A 23,310-nucleotide genomic window follows, 5' to 3' on the forward strand; every position below is an offset into this window, starting at 1 on the left:
CTGATATGGGTCCCTCTTGCATTTTTGTTTGCTTTCACTGCAGACGATCTTTTAACAGCTTGTAGAATATTTTTCTTTGTTTTTGAGAATCATTGAGATTGTCGTGTGTGAAGAGCTTAAATTGCAAGCAATAGTATTCACTGGTTTTCCGTCTTTGTGTTGTCAAATAACCTTTTGTTTCACTTCCAAATCGACCCTTTTCCTTTGTCTCTTCCTGCTGCTATCACTAGCACTGGCTTTGCTGCGTTTGGGAGCCATGATGGATCAAAAGTACAAAACATACGCAAGCCTTTGTCTACAAAAGACATGAGATAAATGTGCTCCGTGCGGGAAGCTGTTGCGTACGTCTGCTTCCTTTCGCTATATTCTGTTCTTCGACTGGGATTTCTGAACTGGGACCACAGACGAGGGACATATAATCGGTCAGACACTACCGAACAGTTAAGCGGCACATAACTGTACTCTGACATAACAAGGCTGCAAGCAGAAGGAGGGGAAATGAACAGCAACGTTTTTTGAGTCAGAATGTTGTATGTTTCAGAGTACATCTGACAAATGACATTCAGTGACAGAAGATTCCACACTGATCCTTTCACCTTTTCTCCTCTCATCATCCAGGAGCGTTTTCCCCAGTTTGATTATGTCTGTGGCAGCCTTGGCGTGAACATTCAGATCCTCAGTCAAGTCCTTGAACACCACCTAATCCGCTGACTTGAGGAAGTCCTATAACCAGGGGTGCAGTGGTAAATATTTTGGTGCCGGAGCTCATCAAAATGACAAGGAGGTCTCGCGATTCCTGGCCTTGGTGGCTCCCATTTTGTATTTGGCGTTGTATAATTTACAAAGTAGAATGACCAGTCATGAAAGAATTAGGTTTGTTGATGAGGCTTGAGAACAGGGTGGGGAGGTGCCGAGAGCAGGGGGCTGAGAACTGCGGGGGGGGGGGGGAGGGGGAGGGAGAATGAGGGGGGTGTGCCACAAACAGGAGGTGGGGGTGCCAAGACCAGGGGGGGTGAGAATGGCAGTAAGGGGGTACCGCCACTGCCTCTGCTGCTACCGCTGTGACATCCCAGAGCGCTTCTATAGCGGCCCCATAGCATCCCAGTGAGGTGCTAGAGAGGCGCAGGGTGATGCCAGAGTGGGGCTCTGGTGTGGTCCTGCAGCACTGCGCCCCTGCCTGTAACCATTCTTCAGCCTCCTGCGCCCACATTCTAGCCGTCCTGATCTCTGGAGCCTATTTTTTTAGGCAGAAAGAGAGCAGCCAGATGATCCAACTTGCCAAAGTGCAGTCACGAGAACAAAACAGCAGGTCTTCCTTACCTTGATGTAGCAGTGATCAAGTGTCAAGGGACCTCTGGTCCAGCAGATTAAATCCTGGTGGCAGTTGAGCAAGATTTTCTCGACACAGGCCTGGTTAAAGTCACCAACTAAGATTAGTAGTGCATTGAGCAGGGGTGCCTCTTGTTTACTGACCATATCAGGCAGCTTCAGAAGTGCCTGCTTGTAATCAGCATCGGGAGGGATATAAACTCCAGTGAGAATCAGAGATGAGAACTTTTGGGGTAGATAGAACGGTCCGCATTTAATCAAGATTTGCTCTCAGGCAGTAGAGCAAGAGGCTGACCTAACCCCAATGTCCGTGCACCTCCCAGAAATTAATGAAAAAGCACACAGAATCTGAGTTCTGATCCAATCTAGGGTCGGATAGTGGTATCAGGTATGTTCTCTGTTAGCCGGGTCTTACTGAAATTTGTCTTACCTGCCTCTGATAAAGCAGCCTTGCACTTAGGTCATCAATTTTAATCTCTAGTGAATGGGCATTCACTAGCAGTGTGAACAGTAAATAAGGGTGGATAAATCCCCACAGCCTGAGAAGATATTCCCTCAGACCATGAGGGAAGCTAAAGTAGAAATTGCATGGGGCTCTGGCAGAAATATATAAAATGTCCTTAGGCACAGGTGTGATGCCAGAGGACTGGAGGGTAGCTCACGTTGTTCTGTTGTTTAAAAAAGTCTCCAAAAGTAACCCTGGAAATTATAGACCAGTGAGCCTGATGTCAGTAGTAGGTAAATTACTGGAAGATTTTCTAAGAGATCGGATATACAATTATTTGGATAGCAAGGGACTAATTAGGGATGGTCAACATGGTTTTGTACATGTTAGAACATGTTTAACAAACCTTATAGAGTTTTTCAAAGAGGTTACCAGGAAAATTGACAAGGGAAAAGCTGTGGATGTTGTCTACATGCACTTTAGTCAGGCCTTTGATATGGTCACACATGAAAGGTTAGTCAGGAAGTCTGACGCTAGGTATTCATGGTAAAATAGTGAACTGGATTCAACAATGGTTGGATGGGAGAAGCCAGAGAGTAGTGGCGGAGGATTGCTTCTCAGACTTGAGGCCTATGACTCATGGTGTGCCTCAGGGATCATCACTGGGACCATTATTGTTTGTCATCTATATCAATGATCTGGATGATAACGAGGTAAATTGGATCAGCAAGTTTGCAGGTGACACAAAGACTGAAGGCGTGTGGACAGCGAAGAAGGTTTTCAAAGCTTGCAGAGGGATCTGGATCAGCTGGAAAAATGACAGATGGAATTTAATGCAGACAAATGTGAGGTGTTGCATTTTGGAAGAACAAACTCAGTGAATGGTAGGGCACTGAGGAGTGTGGTAGAACAGAGGATCTGGGATTGCAGATACATAATTCCCTAAAAGTGGCATCACAGGTGGACAGGGTTGTAAAGAGAGCTTTTGGCATGTTGGCCTTCATAAATTAAAGTATTGAGTACAGGGATTGGAATGTTACGTTAAAGTTGTATAAGACATTGGTGAGGCCAATTTTGGAGTATTGAGTGCAGTTTTGGTCACCTTCTTTCTTCTTTTTTCTTTGGCTTGGCTTCGCGGACGAAGATTTATGGAGGGGGTAAAAAGTCCACGTCAGCTGCAGGCTCGTTTGTGGCTGACAAGTCCGATGCGGGACAGGCAGACACGGTTGCAGCGGCTGCAGGGGAAAATTGGTTGGTTGGGGTTGGGTGTTGGGTTTTTCCTCCTTTGCCTTTTGTCAGTGAGGTGGGCTCTGCGGTCTTCTTCAAAGGAGGTTGCTGCCCGCCAAACTGTGAGGCGCCAAGATGCACGGTTTGAGGCGATATCAGCCCACTGGCAGTGGTCAATGTGGCAGGCACCAAGAGATTTCTTTAGGCAGTCCTTGTACCTTTTCTTTGGTGCACCTCTGTCACGGTGGCCAGTGGAGAGCTCGCCATATAACACGATCTTGGGAAGGCGATGGTCCTCCATTCTGGAGATGTGACCCACCCAGCGCAGCTGGATCTTCAGCAGCGTGGACTCGATGCTGTCGACCTCTGCCATCTTGAGTACTTCGACGTTAGGGATGAAAGCGCTCCAATGGATGTTGAGGATGGAGCGGAGACAACGCTGGTGGAAGCGTTCTAGGAGCCGTAGGTGATGCCGGTAGAGGACCCATGATTCGGAGCCGAACAGGAGTGTGGGTATGACAACGGCTCTGTATACGCTTATCTTTGTGAGGTTTTTCAGTTGGTTGTTTTTCCAGACTCTTTTGTGTAGTCTTCCAAAGGCGCTATTTGCCTTGGCGAGTCTATTGTCTATCTCGTTGTCGATCCTTGCATCAGATGAAATGGTGCAGCCGAGATAGGTAAACTGGTTGACCGTTTTGAGTTCTGTGTGCCCGATGGAGATGTGGGGGGGCTGGTAGTCATGGTGGGGAGCTGGCTGATGGAGGAACTCAGTTTTCTTCAGGCTGACTTCCAGGCCAAACATTTTGGCAGTTTCCGCAAAGCAGGACGTCAAGCGCTGAAGAGCTGGCTCTGAATGAGCAACTAAAGCGGCATCGTCTGCAAAGAGTAGTTCACGGACAAGTTTCTCTTGTGTCTTGGTGTGAGCTTGCAGGCGCCTCAGATTGAAGAGACTGCCATCCGTGCGGTACCGGTTGTAAACAGCGTCTTCATTGTTGGGGTCTTTCATGGCTTGGTTCAGCATCATGCTGAAGAAGATTGAAAAGAGGGTTGGTGCGAGAACACAGCCTTGCTTCATGCCATTGTTAATGGAGAAGGGTTCAGAGAGCTCATTGCTGTATCTGACCCGACCTTGTTGGTTTTCGTGCAGTTGGATAATCATGTTGAGGAACTTTGGGGGACATCCGATGCGCTCTAGTATTTGCCAAAGCCCTTTCCTGCTCACGGTGTCGAAGGCTTTGGTGAGGTCAACAAAGGTGATGTAGAGTCCTTTGTTTTGTTCTCTGCACTTTTCTTGGAGCTGTCTGAGGGCAAAGACCATGTCAGTAGTTCCTCTGTTTGCGCGAAAGCCACACTGTGATTCTGGGAGAATATTCTCGGCGACACTAGGTATTATTCTATTTAGTAGAATCCTAGCGAAGATTTTGCCTGCAATGGAGAGCAGCGTGATTCCCCTGTAGTTTGAGCAGTCTGATTTCTCGCCTTTGTTTTTGTACAGGGTGATGATGGTGGCATCACGAAGATCCTGAGGCAGTTTTCCTTGGTCCCAACAAAGCTTGAAAAACTCATGCAGTTTGGCATGCAGAGTTTTGCCGCCAGCCTTCCAGACCTCTGGGGGGATTCCATCCATACCTGCTGCTTTGCCACTTTTCAGTTGTTCGATTGCCTTATATGTCTCATCCAGGGTGAGGACCTCATCCAGCTCTAGCCTTAGGGGCTGTTGAGGGAGCTGGAGCAGGGCGGAATCTTGGACTGAGCGGTTGGCACTGAAAAGAGATTGGAAGTGTTCTGACCATCGGTTGAGGATGGAGATCTTGTCGCTGAGGAGGACTTTGCCATCTGAGCTGAGCTCAGGGGTTTCTACGAGGCTCTAAAGGCTGTGTACGGCCCCTCACCCCAAGTCCAAAGCCCGCTGCGCAGCTCAGACGGCAAAGTCCTCCTCAGCGACAAGATCTCCATCCTCAACCGATGGTTTGAACACTTCCAATCTCTTTGGTCACCTAACTACAGGAGATATATCAATAAGATTTACTAGGATGTTGTCCGGACTTGAGGAACTGAGGTACAGGGAAAAGTTAAACAGGTTAGGATTCTATTCCCTGGAGCATAGAAGAAACTTGATAGAGGTATTTAACATTATGAGGGGGGTAAACAGAGTAAATGTAGATGGGATTTTTCCACTGAGGGTAGGTGAGATACAAACCAGAGGTTATGGGTTAAGAGAGAGAGGGGAAAAAGTTTAGGGGGAACATGAAGAGGAATAGAGAGTGGTGGGAATGTAGAATGAGCTTCCAACTGAAATGGTGAATGCGGATCAATTTTAATATTTAAGAGGAATTTGGAGAGGTACATGGATGGGAGAGGTATGGACTTGGTGCAGGTCAGTGGGACTAGGCAAAAACAAAAGGTTCAGCACAGACTAGAGGGGCGGAAGAGGCATGTTTCTATGCTATGGTGTTCTATGATTCTAGAGGTCTCAGTGCCCTGCATTTCAGTGTTGTTTGGATCCTGGCCGTCACTCCATGTTTCTAACCTCGACCATATTTTAACATATTTATAATTGCATAGTTTATATTGTAGAGTTTGTATTTATTAGCCTCAAAGGCATATTTATTGCAGTCTTGTAGCATTGCATGATCATTTTAAAAAGCCACAGAGGAACATTGAGCACTCATATGGGAGCAGTTCTGATCAGTAGATCTCCATTTTTTTAGAATATGTCAATGCAACTAATTTAAATCCTTTGTCAAGTCTCTTGCAGTATTTTCTATTTCTGTTTAACCAAAGTGGTTGGCCTTTTTCTAGTTTCAATGGACGGGTGATTTAGGTGAAATAGAAGGAATTGTGATCCATGTGTGAATCCCTCTGTTACGAGCCCAGAGGACCCCAAAACATTTCTATATACTCTGTCACACCCTCAAACATTCAAAGGTGTTTTTCTCCTGGCCTCTACAAATTTCTTAATAACAAGTCAAGTCAAGTCACCTTTATTGATCGTTCATACCATGCTCGTATGATAGCGTTTCTCTAGGACCACGGAGCATCTTTACATAAATATGTTAGAACAGAAATTAAACACATTGAAATATTAAAATATTAAGACTATACTGTAAAAGTCTACAGTACATTAACTACTTAAGACTGATATCTTGAGGGGAAAAAAAAACTGTTGCCCAATCTTGACATAAAGCCCCAAGTGCTACGGTACCTCCTATCAGATGGCAGAAGGGAGAAAAGATTATGTGAGGGGTGTGTGGAGTCCTTCACAATGTTTATTGCCTTTCGCCTGCATCAAGTGTTGTAGGAAGAGAACCCCCACTGATCTTTTCCACTGAGTTGCACGTGATGCTTTGATACATCCTCAGCAGAACGTAGTGAACATGGAGGGTGGGAAATGGACTTTCCTCAGCCTTCGCAGGAAGTAAAAGTGCTGCTGGGCTTCCTTGGCTATGGAGCTGGTGTTAAAAGATCAGGTGAGATTTTCTGCCAAGTGCACTCCAAGGAACTTGATACACTTGATGACCTTAACGGTGGAACAGTCAATGATCAGTGGAGTGTGGTTCCCCAGGGCCCTTCTGAAGTTGACAACCATCTCTTTTGTTTTACTAACGTTCAGATACAGGTTGTTGTCTCTGCACCAGTCCGTTAATGACTGGACCTCATCTCTGTATACTGCCTCCTCATTCTTGCTAACAAGGCCCAATATCTAATTACTTCTAATAACTAAAAACTAATAACTAATAAAGCCCAACAACTAATTGCTTCTCTAAATCTATCCTGGATCCCTGTGAAACAGCTTAATATTAGTCATTTCTATGGATATCTAAATAAATTTTGTTAAGTACTTGGCTTGAACTACATCCAACGATATTCAGGTAAGATTTTGCTCAGACTATATCCTATTAACAAATGCTAATTAGGGCATTCCTCCAACCTTTATCTTTAATAGAGCTTCCTCGTATTTTACATTCTCATCCAAATCATTAATATAAATCAATGGTACAATAATCTAGTGGTTAGCGTAACACTATTACGGGGCCAGCAACAAGGGTTAGAATCCACTGCTGTTTATATGTTCGCCTCATGACCATGTGGGTTTCCTCCAGTTTCCTCCATACAGTGTAAAGACTTACAGGTCAGTGGGTTAATTGGTCATGTGGATGCAATTGGCCATCATGGGCTCAATGTCCCTGTTACGGTGCTGTACAAGCGACATTGAACACAGCACTGATCATTGTGGCACACGGGCCTCCAATCTGAAAAACAATCCTCTACCATCACCCTCTGCCAATTATGTATCCAATTGGTTTAGTCATCCCAGAACTCATGTGGTCTGACCTTACAGACCATCAGACCAGAAGGTCCCAGACAAAGGACTTGCTAAAGTGCATGTGGGCAACATCTACGGCCCTGTCTTCATCAATCTTCTCTGTCACCTCTTCAAAAACAGAATAAAATTTGTGTTTTCAAACAAAAGCCATGCTAAGCATCTCCAATCAGTCCTTGCCTTTTCAGATACATGTAGATCTTGTCTCCTAGAATCTCATCCAGCATTGAATTAAACTGAATTGAAATGTTTATTGCTGCATGCAGTAAGGTGCAGTGAAAGGCTTTGTTTTACCTACAACCCAGGCAACCTAGCCTATACTTAAGTACAGCAGATAGTCAGATGATGCCGCTTTAGTTGCCCATTCAGAGCCAGCTCTTCAGCGCTTGACGTCCTGCTTTGCGGAAACTGCCAAAATGTTTGGCCTGGAAGTCAGCCTGAAGAAAACTGAGGTCCTCCATCAGCCAGCTCCCCACCATGACTACCAGCCCCCCCACATCTCCATCGGGCACACAAAACTCAAAACGGTCAACCAGTTTACCTATCTCGGCTGCACCATTTCATCAGATGCAAGGATCGACAATGAGATAGACAACAGACTCGCCAAGGCAAATAGCGCCTTTGGAAGACTACACAAAAGAGTCTGGAAAAACAACCAACTGAAAAACCTCACAAAGATAAGCGTATACAGAGCCGTTGTCATACCCACACTCCTGTTCGGCTCCGAATCATGGGTCCTCTACCGGCACCACCTACGGCTCCTAGAACGCTTCCACCAGCGTTGTCTCCGCTCCATCCTCAACATCCATTGGAGCGCTCACACCCCTAACGTCGAGGTACTCGAGATGGCAGAGGTCGACAGCATCGAGTCCACGCTGCTGAAGATCCAGCTGCGCTGGATGGGTCACGTCTCCAGAATGGAGGACCATCGCCTTCCCAAGATCGTATTATATGGCGAGCTCTCCACTGGCCACCGTGACAGAGGTGCACCAAAGAAAAGGTACAAGGACTGCCTAAAGAAATCTCTTGGTGCCTGCCACATTGACCACCGCCAGTGGGCTGATAACGCCTCAAACCGTGCATCTTGGCGCCTCACAGTTTGGCGGGCAGCAGCCTCCTTTGAAGAAGACCGCAGAGCCCACCTCACTGACAAAAGGCAAAGGAGGAAAAACCCAACACCCAACCCCAACCAACCAATTTTCCCTTGCAACCGCTGCAATCGTGTCTGCCTGTCCCGCATCGGACTGGTCAGCCACAAACGAGCCTGCAGCTGACGTGGACTTTTTACCCCCTCCATAAATCTTCGTCCGCGAAGCCAAGCCAAAGAAGCCAAAAAGTGCAGGTAATCTTGTTACTGGGGCCAAAGGGCCTGTTGCCCTGTTGTTTCCATGACATTTTTTTCCTGTAGCTGGATGACCAGAACAGAACACATTACTCTAAATCTCATCTCACTCTTGACTTGCACAGCTATAACTCACCAACAACATTTTACAGGTTGATCCTAACAGGCAGCAAGTGGAAACCCACAGAAATGTGTTTTGATTCCTGTGAAGCACTTGACAGCCATCATAGAGCATAGAACACAGACATTCACAGCACAGTACAGGCCCTTCGGCCTGCAGCATTGTGTCAAACTAATAACCTAAGCTAACAACTGCCTTTAATTTTCCCCCTGCATAACCCTCCATTTTCTCAGTTCTATGTACCTAATACTCTTAAAAGGATTCAATTGCTCCATCATTCCTAGCAGCTTATACCATGCACCTCTGTGTGAAAAACCTTACACCACCCCCCCCCCCGCCCCCACCACCACTTCCTGTACTTACTCCCAAGCATCTTAAATATATGTCCCCTCGTGTTGACCTTTTTCAGCCCTGGGAAAAAAGCCTCTGGCCATCCACGCGATAAAGGCCTCTCATCTTCTGCACCTCTATCAGGTCACCCTTCATTCTACTTGCTCAAGTTTCAGCAAGGGCCTAAACCTTTCCTGTCAGCTGCAAAGCTGGGCTTGGTTCTGTAAAGGACAGGCAGGAAGTACAAGGATCGATGATACTTCAACAATTATTGGAACTCAGCTAAAGAAATCTATTAATAACTCAGCAATCATCAAACTAGAAAACTGCAGGCATTATAAGTGCAACACCTTGCGTTCATATCCAGGTAATTGTTTCCAGTGTAGTAGATGCAATGCCATCTAGAGCCAATAAATGTACTACAAATCCTGTAGTCCCTTTCATATTCTATGACTATTAAGGGTAATCCTGGAAATGTTTTTTCATTGTTCAAGCATTATTTTTACACTGTTCAAAGCAAATGTTAACTGAAGTATTTCACTACAATTCAGCACAGGGCAGAATCAATGAGCTGGTAGTCCAACAAACAGGATGTGGTTGATCTTAATAACCATCAATTTTTAAAAAAAAGACTGCAATAATTTTTCTCTTTTCCACTGGGGCAAAAATAGTTGGCAGTAAGTGATGAGGTTACACCATAATCAAGTCTTCCAGTTTTTTTAAATTACAAATATGCAAATTGCCATGCCCAATTTAACTCCAGATAACATACAAAAGAACACAATTTAGTTGGAGATTGGACTTTGAAGAGAAATCGAGCTGCAGCTGTCCACTGAACATCAAACCTTCTCTCTGTGGCTTTGTCATACAAACAAAGAGATCCTGTTTTGGAAGCAAATGGTAACCAGTAAATATGTTCAACCTGGTGTTCTTTTTAGCAAAATAAGAGGATTTGGACAACATCCAGTGAAAATAATTTTGAGGGTAAACATCACCAGCGGCATTTAGGATCCAAGCCCCGAAATTAATGACTCAACCCATCCAGTCAATACTGGTGTTTGTGCCTCACTTGAAGCATCTTATACAGGTCTGGACAAAATAGCATAACAGGCACAATTAGAAAGTTAGAAAATTATGAGGCGAGTCAGGGGATTCCAAGAAATAATATAGTTTGATGATTGTAAAAATTAACTCTGAGAAAGAATGTGTTGGGGTTGTGTCAGGGTAAAATACAAAGAATTTGAGACAACAATCAATCCCGATGCAGTCCTAGATCTATATAATTTTAATGTAAATGGATTGAAGGCAAAGCAGCCAATCTGCTTACAGAAAACAAGCTTGTCATCTAAGTATTATAATAAGCCTCGCTGCCTCTTGTTTTTAAAAGTCATCGAGGATCACAAGCACTGAATTGGCATTTAAAATAAGAGGATTTGAATGCAAGACTTAAGCCATCCTACTGAAATGATGTAGGGTCTCTGTAGATGCACTCCTGGAACGTGCGGACAAGTCAGATTATCCTACTGAAGGAAAGGTGATAGAGGGATTGGAATAATGGTTCAGCAGATTGACTCTGGTGGTGGGAGTGCTAATCTGATAAAGGAAGATTAAGAAGACTCCATTAAGGAGAATGAGATGAGTACTCACTGAAACATACAAAATTCTTACGTGAATAATATTTTCTCTAGTTTGTTGCATCTAGAACCAGGGCCACTGCCTTATAATAAGGAGTCACCCAATCAGGACTAAGATAAGAAGAAATTTCTTCATCCAGAGGATAATCAGTCTTCAAATTCTCTGCTTAAAGGGCTGTGCTGGGCCAATCCTTGAGTATATTCAACAGTGAAATCAATAGATCTTTGAATAGAAAGGGAAATCAAAGATTAGTGCAGAGATGTGCTACAGATGTAAGAGATGAGCCATGATTTTATTAAATGGTACAAGACTCTAAATGACTCATCCTTGCTTCTGTTTCTTATGTTCTTATGTACTTAAATCAGATAGAAAATGCTCCAACCTATTGTGTGCCTTTCCTGCAATACATTGAGTCCTACTACAAAACTTAGTTTGAATAAATTGAATAGAACCGAATTTTGTAAGCAGAATTCAAACACATATTTCACTACTTTGTACATGGATTACTGGAGACAGAGGACATCTGGAATCCAATACTGGAGCTTGAGGACATCTGCGATCCAATACTGGAGATTGAGGACATCTGCGATCCAATACTGGAGATTGAGTACATGTGTGATCCAATACTGGAGATTGAGGACATCCATGATCTAATACTGGAGAATGAGGGCATCTGCGATCCAATACTGGAGACTGAGGACATCCATGATCTAATACTGGAGAATGAGGGCATCTGCGATCCAATACTGGAGATTGAGGACATCTGTGATCCAATACTGGAGATTGAGGACATCTGTGACACTCTACTAGAGACTGAGAACATCTGTAATCCAATTCTAGAGATTGAGGATATCTGTGATCCAATTCTGGAGATTGAGAACATATGAAATCCAATACTGGGGATTGAGGACATCTGTGATCCAATACTGGAGAGTGAGGACATCTCTGATCTAATATTAGAGATTGAGGACATCCACGGTCCAATTTGCTTTATTGCTTTCATTTCTTTTTGAAGCCACGTTAAGTGCATTACTCAATGGCATGAAGGAGCAGTAATATTCATTCAGTTCCAAAACCAATCTCATAAAACTTGCAGTCTATCTCACTCACCATTTGTTCACACGCTCCAACCACAACTTGACCATCTACTCCTATCCCACTCTTTTTTCAAAATAACATGATCATTTTGAGAGTTTGTTCTTATAATTTTTTCTGTTACCTCCCTGTGAAGACTACACTGACATTAATACGAGAGATGAATAACTAATTGTTCTATGCTTATGCAGACTTGTTTTATCATCCTTTATAAATGTTAGAATGCAGTAGATGTCTGTCTTTCCACTAGTCCCGCCTGCCTGCCGATATCCCTCGAAACCTATCCTATCCAAGCATCCATCCAACGATTTCTTAATCTTTGCAGGAATACCTGCCTCATCCACCTCCACCAGCAATGTGTTTCATACACTCACCACCACCTGCGTAAAATGTTCATCCCATGAGTTCAATTAACGTCTCTCCCTCCTCATCTTAAACCCATGACCTATGGTTACCGATTCCCCTTCTCTAGGCAAAAAACTCTGTGTATTCACCCTATTCCTCTCACGAGTATGAGCAAATCTATAAGATCAAGAGAGATCTTGAGCTCCAAGAAGTAAAGCACTAGCCTAGTCAGACTTTCCCTCTAACTTGGGCCACGAGTCTGGGACAAATCCTTGTAAATCTTTTCTGTACCCTCTCCATCTTGACAACGTCTTTCCTGCAACATGAACACTAATGTCTTATAAAACTGCAACGTGACATCCCAGCATCTATGCTCAGTACTCCGATGATGATGGCCCCTGTGCCAAAACTCTTTTGACCACCCTATCTATCTGTGATGCCACTTTCAAGGTATTATGTACCTGTATCCCTCGATCCCTCTGCTCTACAACACTCTCCAGATCCATACCATTTACTGTGTAGGTCCTACCCATGTTAGACCTCCCAACATGCAACACCTCACATTTATCTGTATAATAAAAAAAAATCTCTGTTCATTCCCCAGTCTAAGTGTGAAGGGTTTCAGCTCGAGTGGGGATTCTACTGTTAGACTCCATGTGGAGTCCTGGAATGGAACACAGTCATTAACTTGGTGGAAAAACACAATGCTGGAGGAACCCAGCAGGTCAAACAGTGTACTTTACGTAGCAGAGATGGATACATAACCAACATTTTGGACTTGAGCAATTTATCAAAGTTAGTGTAGTGGTTAGCGCAACACTATTACAGTGCCAGTGGGCCGATATCGCCTCCAACCGGGCATCTTGGTGCCTCACAGTTCGGCGGGCAGCAACCTCCTTTGAAGAAGTCCGCAGAGCCCACTTCACTGACAAAAGACAAAGGAGGAAAAACCCAACACCCAACCCCAACCAACCAATTTTCCCTTGCAACCACTGCAACCGTGTCTGCCTGTCCCGCATCGGACTTGTCAGTCACCAACGAGCCTGCAGCAGACGTGGACATACCCCTCCATAAATCTTCGTCCGCGAAGCAAAGCCAAAGAAGAAGAGAAAAAAAGAAAAGATTACACTGCTAATGACCTGGATTTGAATCCAGCGCTATCTGTCAGGAGTTTGTACATTCTCTATGTGCCTTCATGGGTTTCCTCCTGGTGCTCTGGTCTCCTCCCACCCTTCAAAACAGACAGGAGTTGTAGGTTAATTGGTGTATTTGGGGCACGTGCTTGCAGGCTGGAAGGGCCTGTGATGGTGCTGTACGTTTAAATTTAAAACTGTTCCTTTCTCATGTTAGCACCAAAGGAGCATCATTTACTTGTAAAGAAATTTGCACCTGTTTTTGGCTGCTCGTTGAAAACATCCCAGCACAACAGACAATATAATGGCAAAAGTCTTAAAGCAGTGCTCTGACCGCAGTCCTATTTAAAAGGAATTGGTTGGAAGGCCTCCCTTTAACATGGAAAGCTCCTTGCCTTACTGATGGCACTTGGCCCAGTTTTAAATGTGGAGCTTGCAGTGTATAAAGTCTTCCATTCTGGTTGATGTACTACCGAAAATGTAATAGATTGAGTTCTTCTGAAGTGCAAAGTTGAAAAAGAACTGTGTTTAAAATAAATCTATTCCTGCCCTGGCTTCCCACTCTCCCATCTCTAAGGTTGTATCTCTTGTGTCCCTGCAGCCCCTAAATCCTGAGAGCAGAGAATTACATCAGCTACCCATTTACCTTTGAATATTTGTCTGCAAGGCCTCAGAATGTCCAGAAGTATCTTCACAGTCACAATGGCCTTCCAGCAATCTCATTCACTTTCAGTTTCTCCAAAGGTCAAAATTTGATGCCATACTGATTAAGATGTCTTTTAAATCAGCAACTTTGGTCTCAACAATGTGAGATGATCTCTAAAAATTCCATGTGCCATTGGATTTAGAATCAGTATCTCATAATCTCATAGACACAGTGTCTACGATGAGGTGATGTCAATAGCACAATGGTAGAAATAATGAGAACTGTTGTAAGTAAATACAAGGGACACAAAACTTTTCTGAACATGTACTCCTGTCTTGGTTGCAAGCTAATAATATTAATTAGAGACCAAACACAGATGGTGCGATCCCTTCACCGAACTCATAGGTGTGTGAATCTAAACTTGAGCTTCCTGTAACCATTTAAACTGCCCCAAACATTGCTATGGTCTGTCCTTGGCCTCATCCATTATCAGGGCAAGGCTCAATGCAAATGGAGGACCAACACATCATATTTCTCCTGGACAGCTACAAGCCTAATGGCATGAACATTGACTTCGCTAATTTTAGGTAATTCTTTACACCTGTTCAAAAATAAAATCTCTCTCTCTCGCTCTCTCTCTCTCAATCTCTCTCTCTCTCTCTCTCTCTCTCTCTCTCTCTCTCCCTCTCTCCCACTCTCTCTCTCACTCTCTCTCACTCTCTCTCTCTCACTCTTTCTCTCTCGGTTTTCTTTCCTAATGGTTTCTCCTTCTACTTGTCTCTCAAACCTTCTGTTCTATTTCATCTCTGAACGCTACCTCCAACTTTGTACCCCTCCCTCCACTTTATATGTGTAAATTCACCTGTTCCATTATTAGTCTTGATAAAGGGTTCACATATGAAACAATGACTGACCATTTCTGCCCCTGCATGCTCTCTGACAATTTGAGTTCCACCAGCAATTCTTTGTTTACTCAAGTTTCCAGCATTATTGCAAAATTGTGAAGTTAGTGGAGGACTCGCTCCCCCACAATTTCCAATTTCACTACTGGACAGAACATATATAAACTATGTTTCTGGGTTCACTCTCCTGAGCTCTCCTGGTGTAAACTGGAGGATTCGTCTTTGCAACTAATCTTCTTTATCTGCTATGGTATATTCCTCATTGCCCATAAAACCCTCCAACCACACTGATGAACCAGTAGTGCCTAATGCATTAAAAAAATTGGTAACAGATGAGACGTCATTTTAAGTGGGAAGCTGCATCAGTTCTTGGTACCTTCAATAATATTCATCTCTGCTCACCATCAGTTACTGTATTTGCCAACTAATGGTATCAAACATCTTCAAGACCTCTACCTGGATGGAGGGTTTTGCAGCACCTGCAAATGGCTTACCTGAAACACATTTATTTTGCTATTATCAAATTTGGCATTTTATTTCAAAGTCTTGTTTCAAGTTTCCCTCAGATATCTTCCAAACAACCCTGCCAAGGTCAAGTATCAGTTAATCCAGGAGTGAGAGGGATAATTTCAAAGATTTATAGCTCTACTCTGTCAATCATAAGACATTCATTTTCAAAAATAAAAGTGGAATAGGAGCCAGAATGGCAAATGAAAATTCAGGATAAACTGTGTGTAGAGCTCGTCGAAAGAATCAAAGACTTGTTGATCCAAACCAAGGCTTTTATTAGCAAAAGACAGGAGCTCTTCATAGGTGGCCGACCAGTCCGGAATGATCCGACCTGGCTAGGGACACAACCCTTTAAGGCCCAGACAATAGGCGTGGCTTAGCTTTCAGCCAATCGCTGTAAGCACAGTCTAGATACAGTAACTATATACACTATGTACATTGGTGATAGATCTGTACTATCACACTGTGGGAAGAGGCTATTGATAGAATTGCTCGACCACCTCCTTTGCTCGGTTGGGACTTATTCAGTCTAAGGTACTGCACAGAGTTCATTTGTCTAAATTTTTATATATTTTTTTTCTTTTTAAAATATTTTATTGATATTTTTACAATTAAAAAGTTGGACAACACCATCATGAAGTGCACTACACGACAAGAAAAAAAGTTATAAAAATGACCATAAGTACACGTTCCAAAGCACCATCATGATAATAAAATAGAACATTGTCACGGCTACTACGGTAGATGCTACTAAATAAAGGCAAACACACACAAAGGTAGTCAACTCAAGACTGGTTTATTGCAGACATACACAGATCTTTAATTCCTTGCCTGTTAATGAGCTCGTTAGTGAACAGCTGCTGGTCCACAGGACCAGCAGGTTAAAGCTATGAGCCATTAGTGCCCCGCGGCTTCAGGCAGAGGCTTCATCTGATCCACTTCCTGTACTTTGGGACCTAGCACTGCTAGCCCGCGATGTGTCAGGTAAGTCTGTGAACTGACAGTGGCGGTTCGCAATACCGCGCTGTGCACCTGCTACATCATTTCCCCCCCCCCCCCCCCAGAATCGTCACCGTAATTTAAGATGCCAGATATGCTTGATTTAGGTGGACGTCCACGTTGCCTGGGTTGAGGGCACTGAACTGGTGAAGTAGGGTCCGTATGGGCGGGTTTAAGTCTGTCCACGCTGGATAGCTGCGGATGCCCTCTGATGTCTAATGTATATACCACTCCATCTCTCTTAATTACACAAAATGGTCCTTCATATGGTTTTAGTAATGGTGCCCCTGGAACCTGTCTTTGTATGAATACAAATTTAGTGTTTAATAGTGATTGGGACACTTGTTGCCTAGGTTTTCCATGCCAGTTGGTAGAGGATAGTTTGCTGTTAGCAATACCCTTGCGGAGTTATTGCAGGATGTCCATGACTGAATTGCTTGTGAAGTTAATATCTCCTGGAACCCTAAGGGCTGTACCATACATCAATTCTGCACACGATGCAGACAGATCTTCTTTTTGGAGTTCCAAGTAGAACCCAAGGTAGTTCATCGACCCAGTTGGGGCCGTTGAGTCAGGCCTTCAGTGAAGACTTAAATTGTCGATGGAAACGTTCCACCAGGCCATTGGACTGCAGATGGTATGCAGTAGTGTGGTGCAACTGTGTACCACAAAAACGAGCCAAGGAAGCCCGTAACACCGAAGTGAACTATGGTCCATGGTCCAAAGTTATGTGTGTAGGCACTCCAAATCTAGCAATGCAATTTAAGATGAATGCTCTAGCATATGCCTCAGTATCACTGACTGTTAATGGAATGGCCTCTGGCCAGCGTGTGAAGTGGTCTACTACTGTGGGAATATACCTCATGTGCTGTGATACTGGTAATGGTCCAACCAGATCCACGTGCACATGCTCAAATCTTCTGCGTATTGTCGGGAAAGGCTGCAGGAGTGCCTTGATGTAGTGTTGAATTTTCGCAGATTGGCAGGATATACACATTCGTGCCCATTGAGTGACGTCTTTTTTCAGCCCTTGCCACATTTACTTGTTTGACATTATTTTGACTGAATCCCTGATGGATGGGTGTGATAGATTGTGAATGTCATCAAAAAGATGCCGTCTCCAAGATAATGCGACCAATGGTCGAGGATACTCCAACAATACATCACAAAGGAGTTCTGGACTACCTTGTTGTGGTGGCACCTGTTGAATGTCAAGTCCAGTAATAGGTGTACTGTATGCCTGTATATCCGGATCCACGGATTGTGCCGCAGCCAGTTCAGCAATGTTGACTCCACCTTGAATATGGCACACACTTAATCTAGAGAGCACATCTGCGACCAGATTGTCCTTTCCCAAAATATGATGTATGTTCATAGTAAACTCCAAAATGTAGGACAAATGTCGTTGTTGTCTTGCCGACCAAGGATCTGTGACTTTGCTAAAGGCAAAAATGAACGGTTTATGGTCTGTGAATATGGTGAAATGTCGACCTTCCAAGATATAACGAAAGTGCCATATAGCCAGATAAAGTGCTAATAGTTCTCGATCAAAGGCGCTGTACTTCATTTCTGCTGGACTAAAGAAGGCAAGGGGCTGATAATGGCCATTGACGTATTGTTCCAGAACTGCACCCACAGCTGTTTCCGAGACATCAATGTCAAAGCAGCTTCAGGATTTGCATGTGCAAGCATTGCTGCTTTGGTTAATGCCTGTTTGGCGGACATTAATGCGGCCTCTGCCTTTGCAGTCCAGGTAATGTTTTTGTTTGGAGCAGAGGTTTTGACAAACAGGGGTCGCAGGATGTCAGCAATCCCGGGAATAAATTTGTGATAAAAATTTATCATTCCCAAAAACTTCTGTAGCCATTTGACGGTGTCAGGTCTGGAGAATGTATGGATGACGTCTACCTTGCCTGATAATGGAGATATGCCGTCTGCTGTAATTTTATGCCCTAAGAATTCTATGGTTGACTTGCCAAATTGACACCTGTCGAGGTTAATTGTCAGACCAAAGTCTTGGAGCCGTTGGAAAAGGTAGCCGAAATGCAGGTGGTGATCTTGCTCATTTTGACTTGCTACAAGGATGTTATCCATGTAAATATATGCAAAGTCTAAATCTCTGCCTAGAGCATTCATAAGCCGCTGAAAAGTTTGCGCAGCATTTTTTAAGCCAAATGGCATTCTGATGAATTCATAAGGGCCAAACGGCATAATAATTGCTGATTTGGGAATATCATTCTCATGAATCAGAATCTGATGATATCTCTTAACCAAATCAATCTTTGAAAATATGCGGCAATGATGCAGATGGGCAGTAAAATCCTGTATGCGTGGAATTAGGTATCTGTCAGGTGTAGTGACATCATTAAGCTTACGATAGTCACTGCAGGGTCTCCATCCACCTGTCTTCTTGGGTACCATATGTAAAGGTGAGGCCTAAGGGCTGTTTGAGCATTGGATGATACCCAATTCTTCCATTGCTTTAAATTCTGCCTTTGCTTGCCGCAATTTATCAGGCACCAGATGACGAGCCCTGGCATGGACCGGTGGGCCTGATGTGTCTATGTAATGAGACACACCATGGGCTGTTCTTGAGGCATTGAAGTTAGGGGTGAGAATATGGGGAAATTCATTAAGTCGAGAAGTATATGCATCCTTGTGTAATGTATGTACTCCGAGCTGTGAAACTCTCCCCTTGATGCACGCCAGTGGATATATCTGAATGGTGGTGGCGTGAACTAATTTTCTGTGTTTTACGTCTACCAATAAGTCGTGGGAATGTAAAAAATCCACACAGCGACAGAAGCGAGGACACAATTCCAATGGAACGTGGTTCCACCTATTCCGATTGAGACTCGTCTAGTGCAGAAACTTGGAATGGCGGTTCCATTCGCCGCCCACAGGGTCAAGTGGCGTTTTTTATGCATCCTTTCAAAATAGGTCGGCAGGAGCAAACTAAGTTCAGCACCTGTGTCTACAAGGAATTTGTGTTTACCCACATCGTCCTGAAGATACAATAAGCCTGTATGTACGCCAGCTGCCGAGGCCACTACTGGCAGCTGGCTCTCTTGTTTCCTGACTTCTTTTTGTAGTAGGTACATGGCTGGACACACTTATGGACACTTTTCCCCAGCGGCGATGGTAAAAACACCACTCTCGATATACATCAGCACATTCCTCTTCCTTGGATTGGACTGCAGATACAGGAGGCTGGTCGGATGCGGGAGATGTATTCGGGCAGACTCTCGTGTAGGAGTACGATAGAGCCTGACAGTCTCGAGCCACGTCATTGGGATGGCGGAAATCCATGTTACCAATGGGTATGGCAACGTGAGATGGAAGTTTTGACAGAAATAAGGTTTCAAAAAGCAGACAATGGGAATGACCATCTGACAAATCCAGCATCTCATTCATCAGGTCTGATGGATTCTTGTCAACTAGGCCTTCCATGATCAAAAGATGCGTGCCATGCTCATGCCTAGTCATTTCCAATGTGTCAAGTAGAAACTAATCTTCTGCCAGAGGATGAGCAATAAATTTGCTTACTCGCGATGCAGTAAGCACGTCCAATGTATTCACGATATGCCAAAATTTTGTGTCTTCCGCCATTATACCCCAAAGATGAAACTGGGTTTCAGCTTGAAGAAGCCAAATCCGAGGCTGATGTATCCAGAAAGGAGGCAAATGAAGCCCAACTGCATTAACTGTCATGGCGGCGGCGGCAGTTGTTGGTGCTATTTACATTTCCTCCTTTTCCATAATGATTCAAATTCGTTGAGTCTTAACTTCGGGGTCACCAATTTGTAGCGGCTACTACGGTAGATGCTATTAAATAAAGGCAAACACACACAAAGGTAGTCAACTCAAGACTGGTTTATTGCAGTCATACACAGACCTTTTGTTCCCTGCCTGTTAATGAGCTCATTAGTGAACAGCTGCTGGTCCACAGGACCAGCAGGTTAAAGCTATGAGCCATTAGTGCCCCGCGCCTTCAGGCAGGGACTTCATCTGATCCATTCGCTGTACTTTGGCGCCCAGCACTGCTAGCCCGCAATGTATCAGGATGTGTCTGTGAATTGACGATCGCGGTTTGCAATACTGTGCTGTGCACCTGCTACAACATGACAAAAGAGAAGAAATTTTTTTTAAAACACCTTCCCCTAAACAAGGTTGAAAATTAACGTTCATAACTTCAAGTGGCCCAGTCTTAGAGATGGACAGCACAGTTCCAAAATTCCAGGTTAACACTAAATCTTAAGGTTATGATAGTAGTAAAGTCACGTAATACTACATTTGAATATAACAGACATGAAATTCTTTAACTTTGTGTACCGTAAGGAAGACAGAGAATTTCCACTTTGTCCAGCGCCCCTCACAGAAATGAGGCCCCAGCGAGGAACGAACACGCGACCCCTGGTTTACTAGATCAATGCTCTAACCATTGAGCTATTAAAGCCCCATATCTTTTGAAATTTAATATTTGAATCATTGATTGTACATCTAATTATTTTTTCAAATTTAAACATGACATCCCTTAGCCATTGTGTATGTGTAGGTGGGGTATTAACTTAGCATTTAATCAAAATTGCACATGCGGCCATCAATAAAGTGAAAGATAAAATGCAGCATTGAATTGAAGTCAGTAACATATCATCTCCTCAGAATATTCTAAAAAGAGCAAGTAAAGGGCTAGGTTCCAATTTTAAATTGAGAATCGCCAGTAATGTTTGAAAAACTTCTTTCCATAATTTTTCCAAACAAGGGCATGTCCAGAACTTAGGAATTAAAGAAGCATCATCTGTTTTACATTCATCACATCAGGGATTTATGTCCGAATAAAAATGAGACAATATAACTTTAGACATATGTGCTCTGTGAACCACTTTGAATTGGCACCGACAATGTCGTGCACAAAGGGATGGAATGTAAATCAGTTTAAAAATACAGTTCCAATGCTCATGGGACAGTGAAAGATTCAAATCCTGCTCCTAGGCGTTCTTGATTTTAATTAACGGGGCCTGTCTTAGACCAACCATTTTGTCATAAATAAGAGATATTAAGCCTTTATAGGGAGGTTGTTGTTCAAAAAACGTATCAAGGATATTTGCCACAAGATTCGGAGGAAAATCAGGAATCTGGGATTGAACAAAGTATCTAATCTGCAAATATCTAAAAAAAATGAGCTTTAGGTAAGTTAAATTTTACAACCAGTTGTTCAAAAGATGCAAAATTGTTGTCAATAAAAAGATCTTTAAAACATTTAATACCCAATCTGTGCAGGGTCTTCCAAAGAAGGTTGACAAAGGTGATTGGTAGCAAGAAAAAAAAACTCAGAAATCCAAAAATCCTTCTAAATTGTACCCATATTCTCAAACTGTGTTTAATGACCAGGTTTTCAGTTAATTTGTATAAAGAAGAGGGATAGAGAAGGCTCATGAATTAACAAAATGGAAGTATTCTTAATAAAATTTAGTTCAATTTCTTCCCATGTGGGGCAGTCAACTCGGTTATCAAATTGTAACAAAAGAATCAAGTTACGTATATTGAATTTTTAAAAAAATTAAATTTAGACATAAACTGCCTGGGATTATACTCACTTGAATTCAGAAGAATGAGAGGAGATCTTATAGAAACATAAAATTTAAGGGATAGATAAGAGAGATGCAGGAAAATTGTTTTCACTGGTAGGTGAGACCAGAACTAGGGGACATGACTTCAAGATACAGGGGAGTCAATTTAAGACGGAGATGACAAAAAACTGTTTTTCCCAGAGACCAATGAATCTGTGGAATTCTCTGCCCAGGGAAGCAATTGAGACTACTTCATTAAACTTATTTAAGGTTCAGTTCGATAGATTTTTACATTAAAAAAAGGGATTGAAGGGATATGGGGAAAAGGGAGGTTGGTGGAGTTGATCAGCCATGATCACATTGAAGAGCGGAACAGGCTTGATGGGCTGGATGGCTGACTCCTGCTCCTATTTCTTATGTTCTAATGTAGACGTAAAGCATGTTAGCAGGCTGTTTCATCCCATGAGTTCATGCTGCCCAATTACATCAAATTAACCTACAACCCCCCAGTACCTTTCAAACGGTGCGAGAAAACGGGAGCCCCCACGTAGACACGGGGAGAAGGTACAAAATCCTTACAGACAGCATGGGATTTTAAACCCAGTCCCAATCGCTGGTGCTGTAACAGTGTCACGCTGACCACTATGCTAACCGTGGCATCCTAAATTGTCAGCCATTTGTCCAGAAGTAGAGGATAAATGCAATAGGTGTAATGGTTCCCTTTGCCACCATGTTTTATCAGTGCCTAAAAATACAGGGGTCTTTAGCACATTATCTAAATAATGGGAGGCCATAATGTAAATCTGGATATTGTGACAAAGTTGTTCAATAAAGATATCATGGGAAAAAAAGATTACAGCAAAAGCAGCTTTTGTTTGTCTTGATCTGTTGATGTAGTTTGTGGGTAGCTGGGTCCCAAATACCAATCCCTATGCTACTCAACTATTCACAGATCACCAACTTGAGCAGAATCTATTTATGCCAATTTATTTTGACCAGTTGCCTCAAAGCCAACCTCCAATAATAACGTCATCTTCTAATGCTCACTTTTTCATTATATTCCATACATGCAAAGCATGATCCTCAATGTCCCTCTTGTTTGTCATAAAACACATTTCTGTTCTCTCCACATAAACTCTGAAGGACTCATACATTCAGCAGTAAACTCCCGGCCTGTCAATATATATTTCACCTTGAAATGCCATTCTAGCCACTTTTCCCAGCTAAATAGTTTCATTGCTGCATTCAAACTTTTCTTTTTTGAATATTTAACATTTTTTAAAATCAAAATTACATCAAAATCTAATAAAGTTCATACATTGAAAAATATATGTGGATAATATAACAAACCGCCCCT

The sequence above is a fragment of the Narcine bancroftii genome, chromosome 3, assembly GCF_036971445.1.
Source record: "Narcine bancroftii isolate sNarBan1 chromosome 3, sNarBan1.hap1, whole genome shotgun sequence".
NCBI lineage: Eukaryota > Metazoa > Chordata > Chondrichthyes > Torpediniformes > Narcinidae > Narcine > Narcine bancroftii.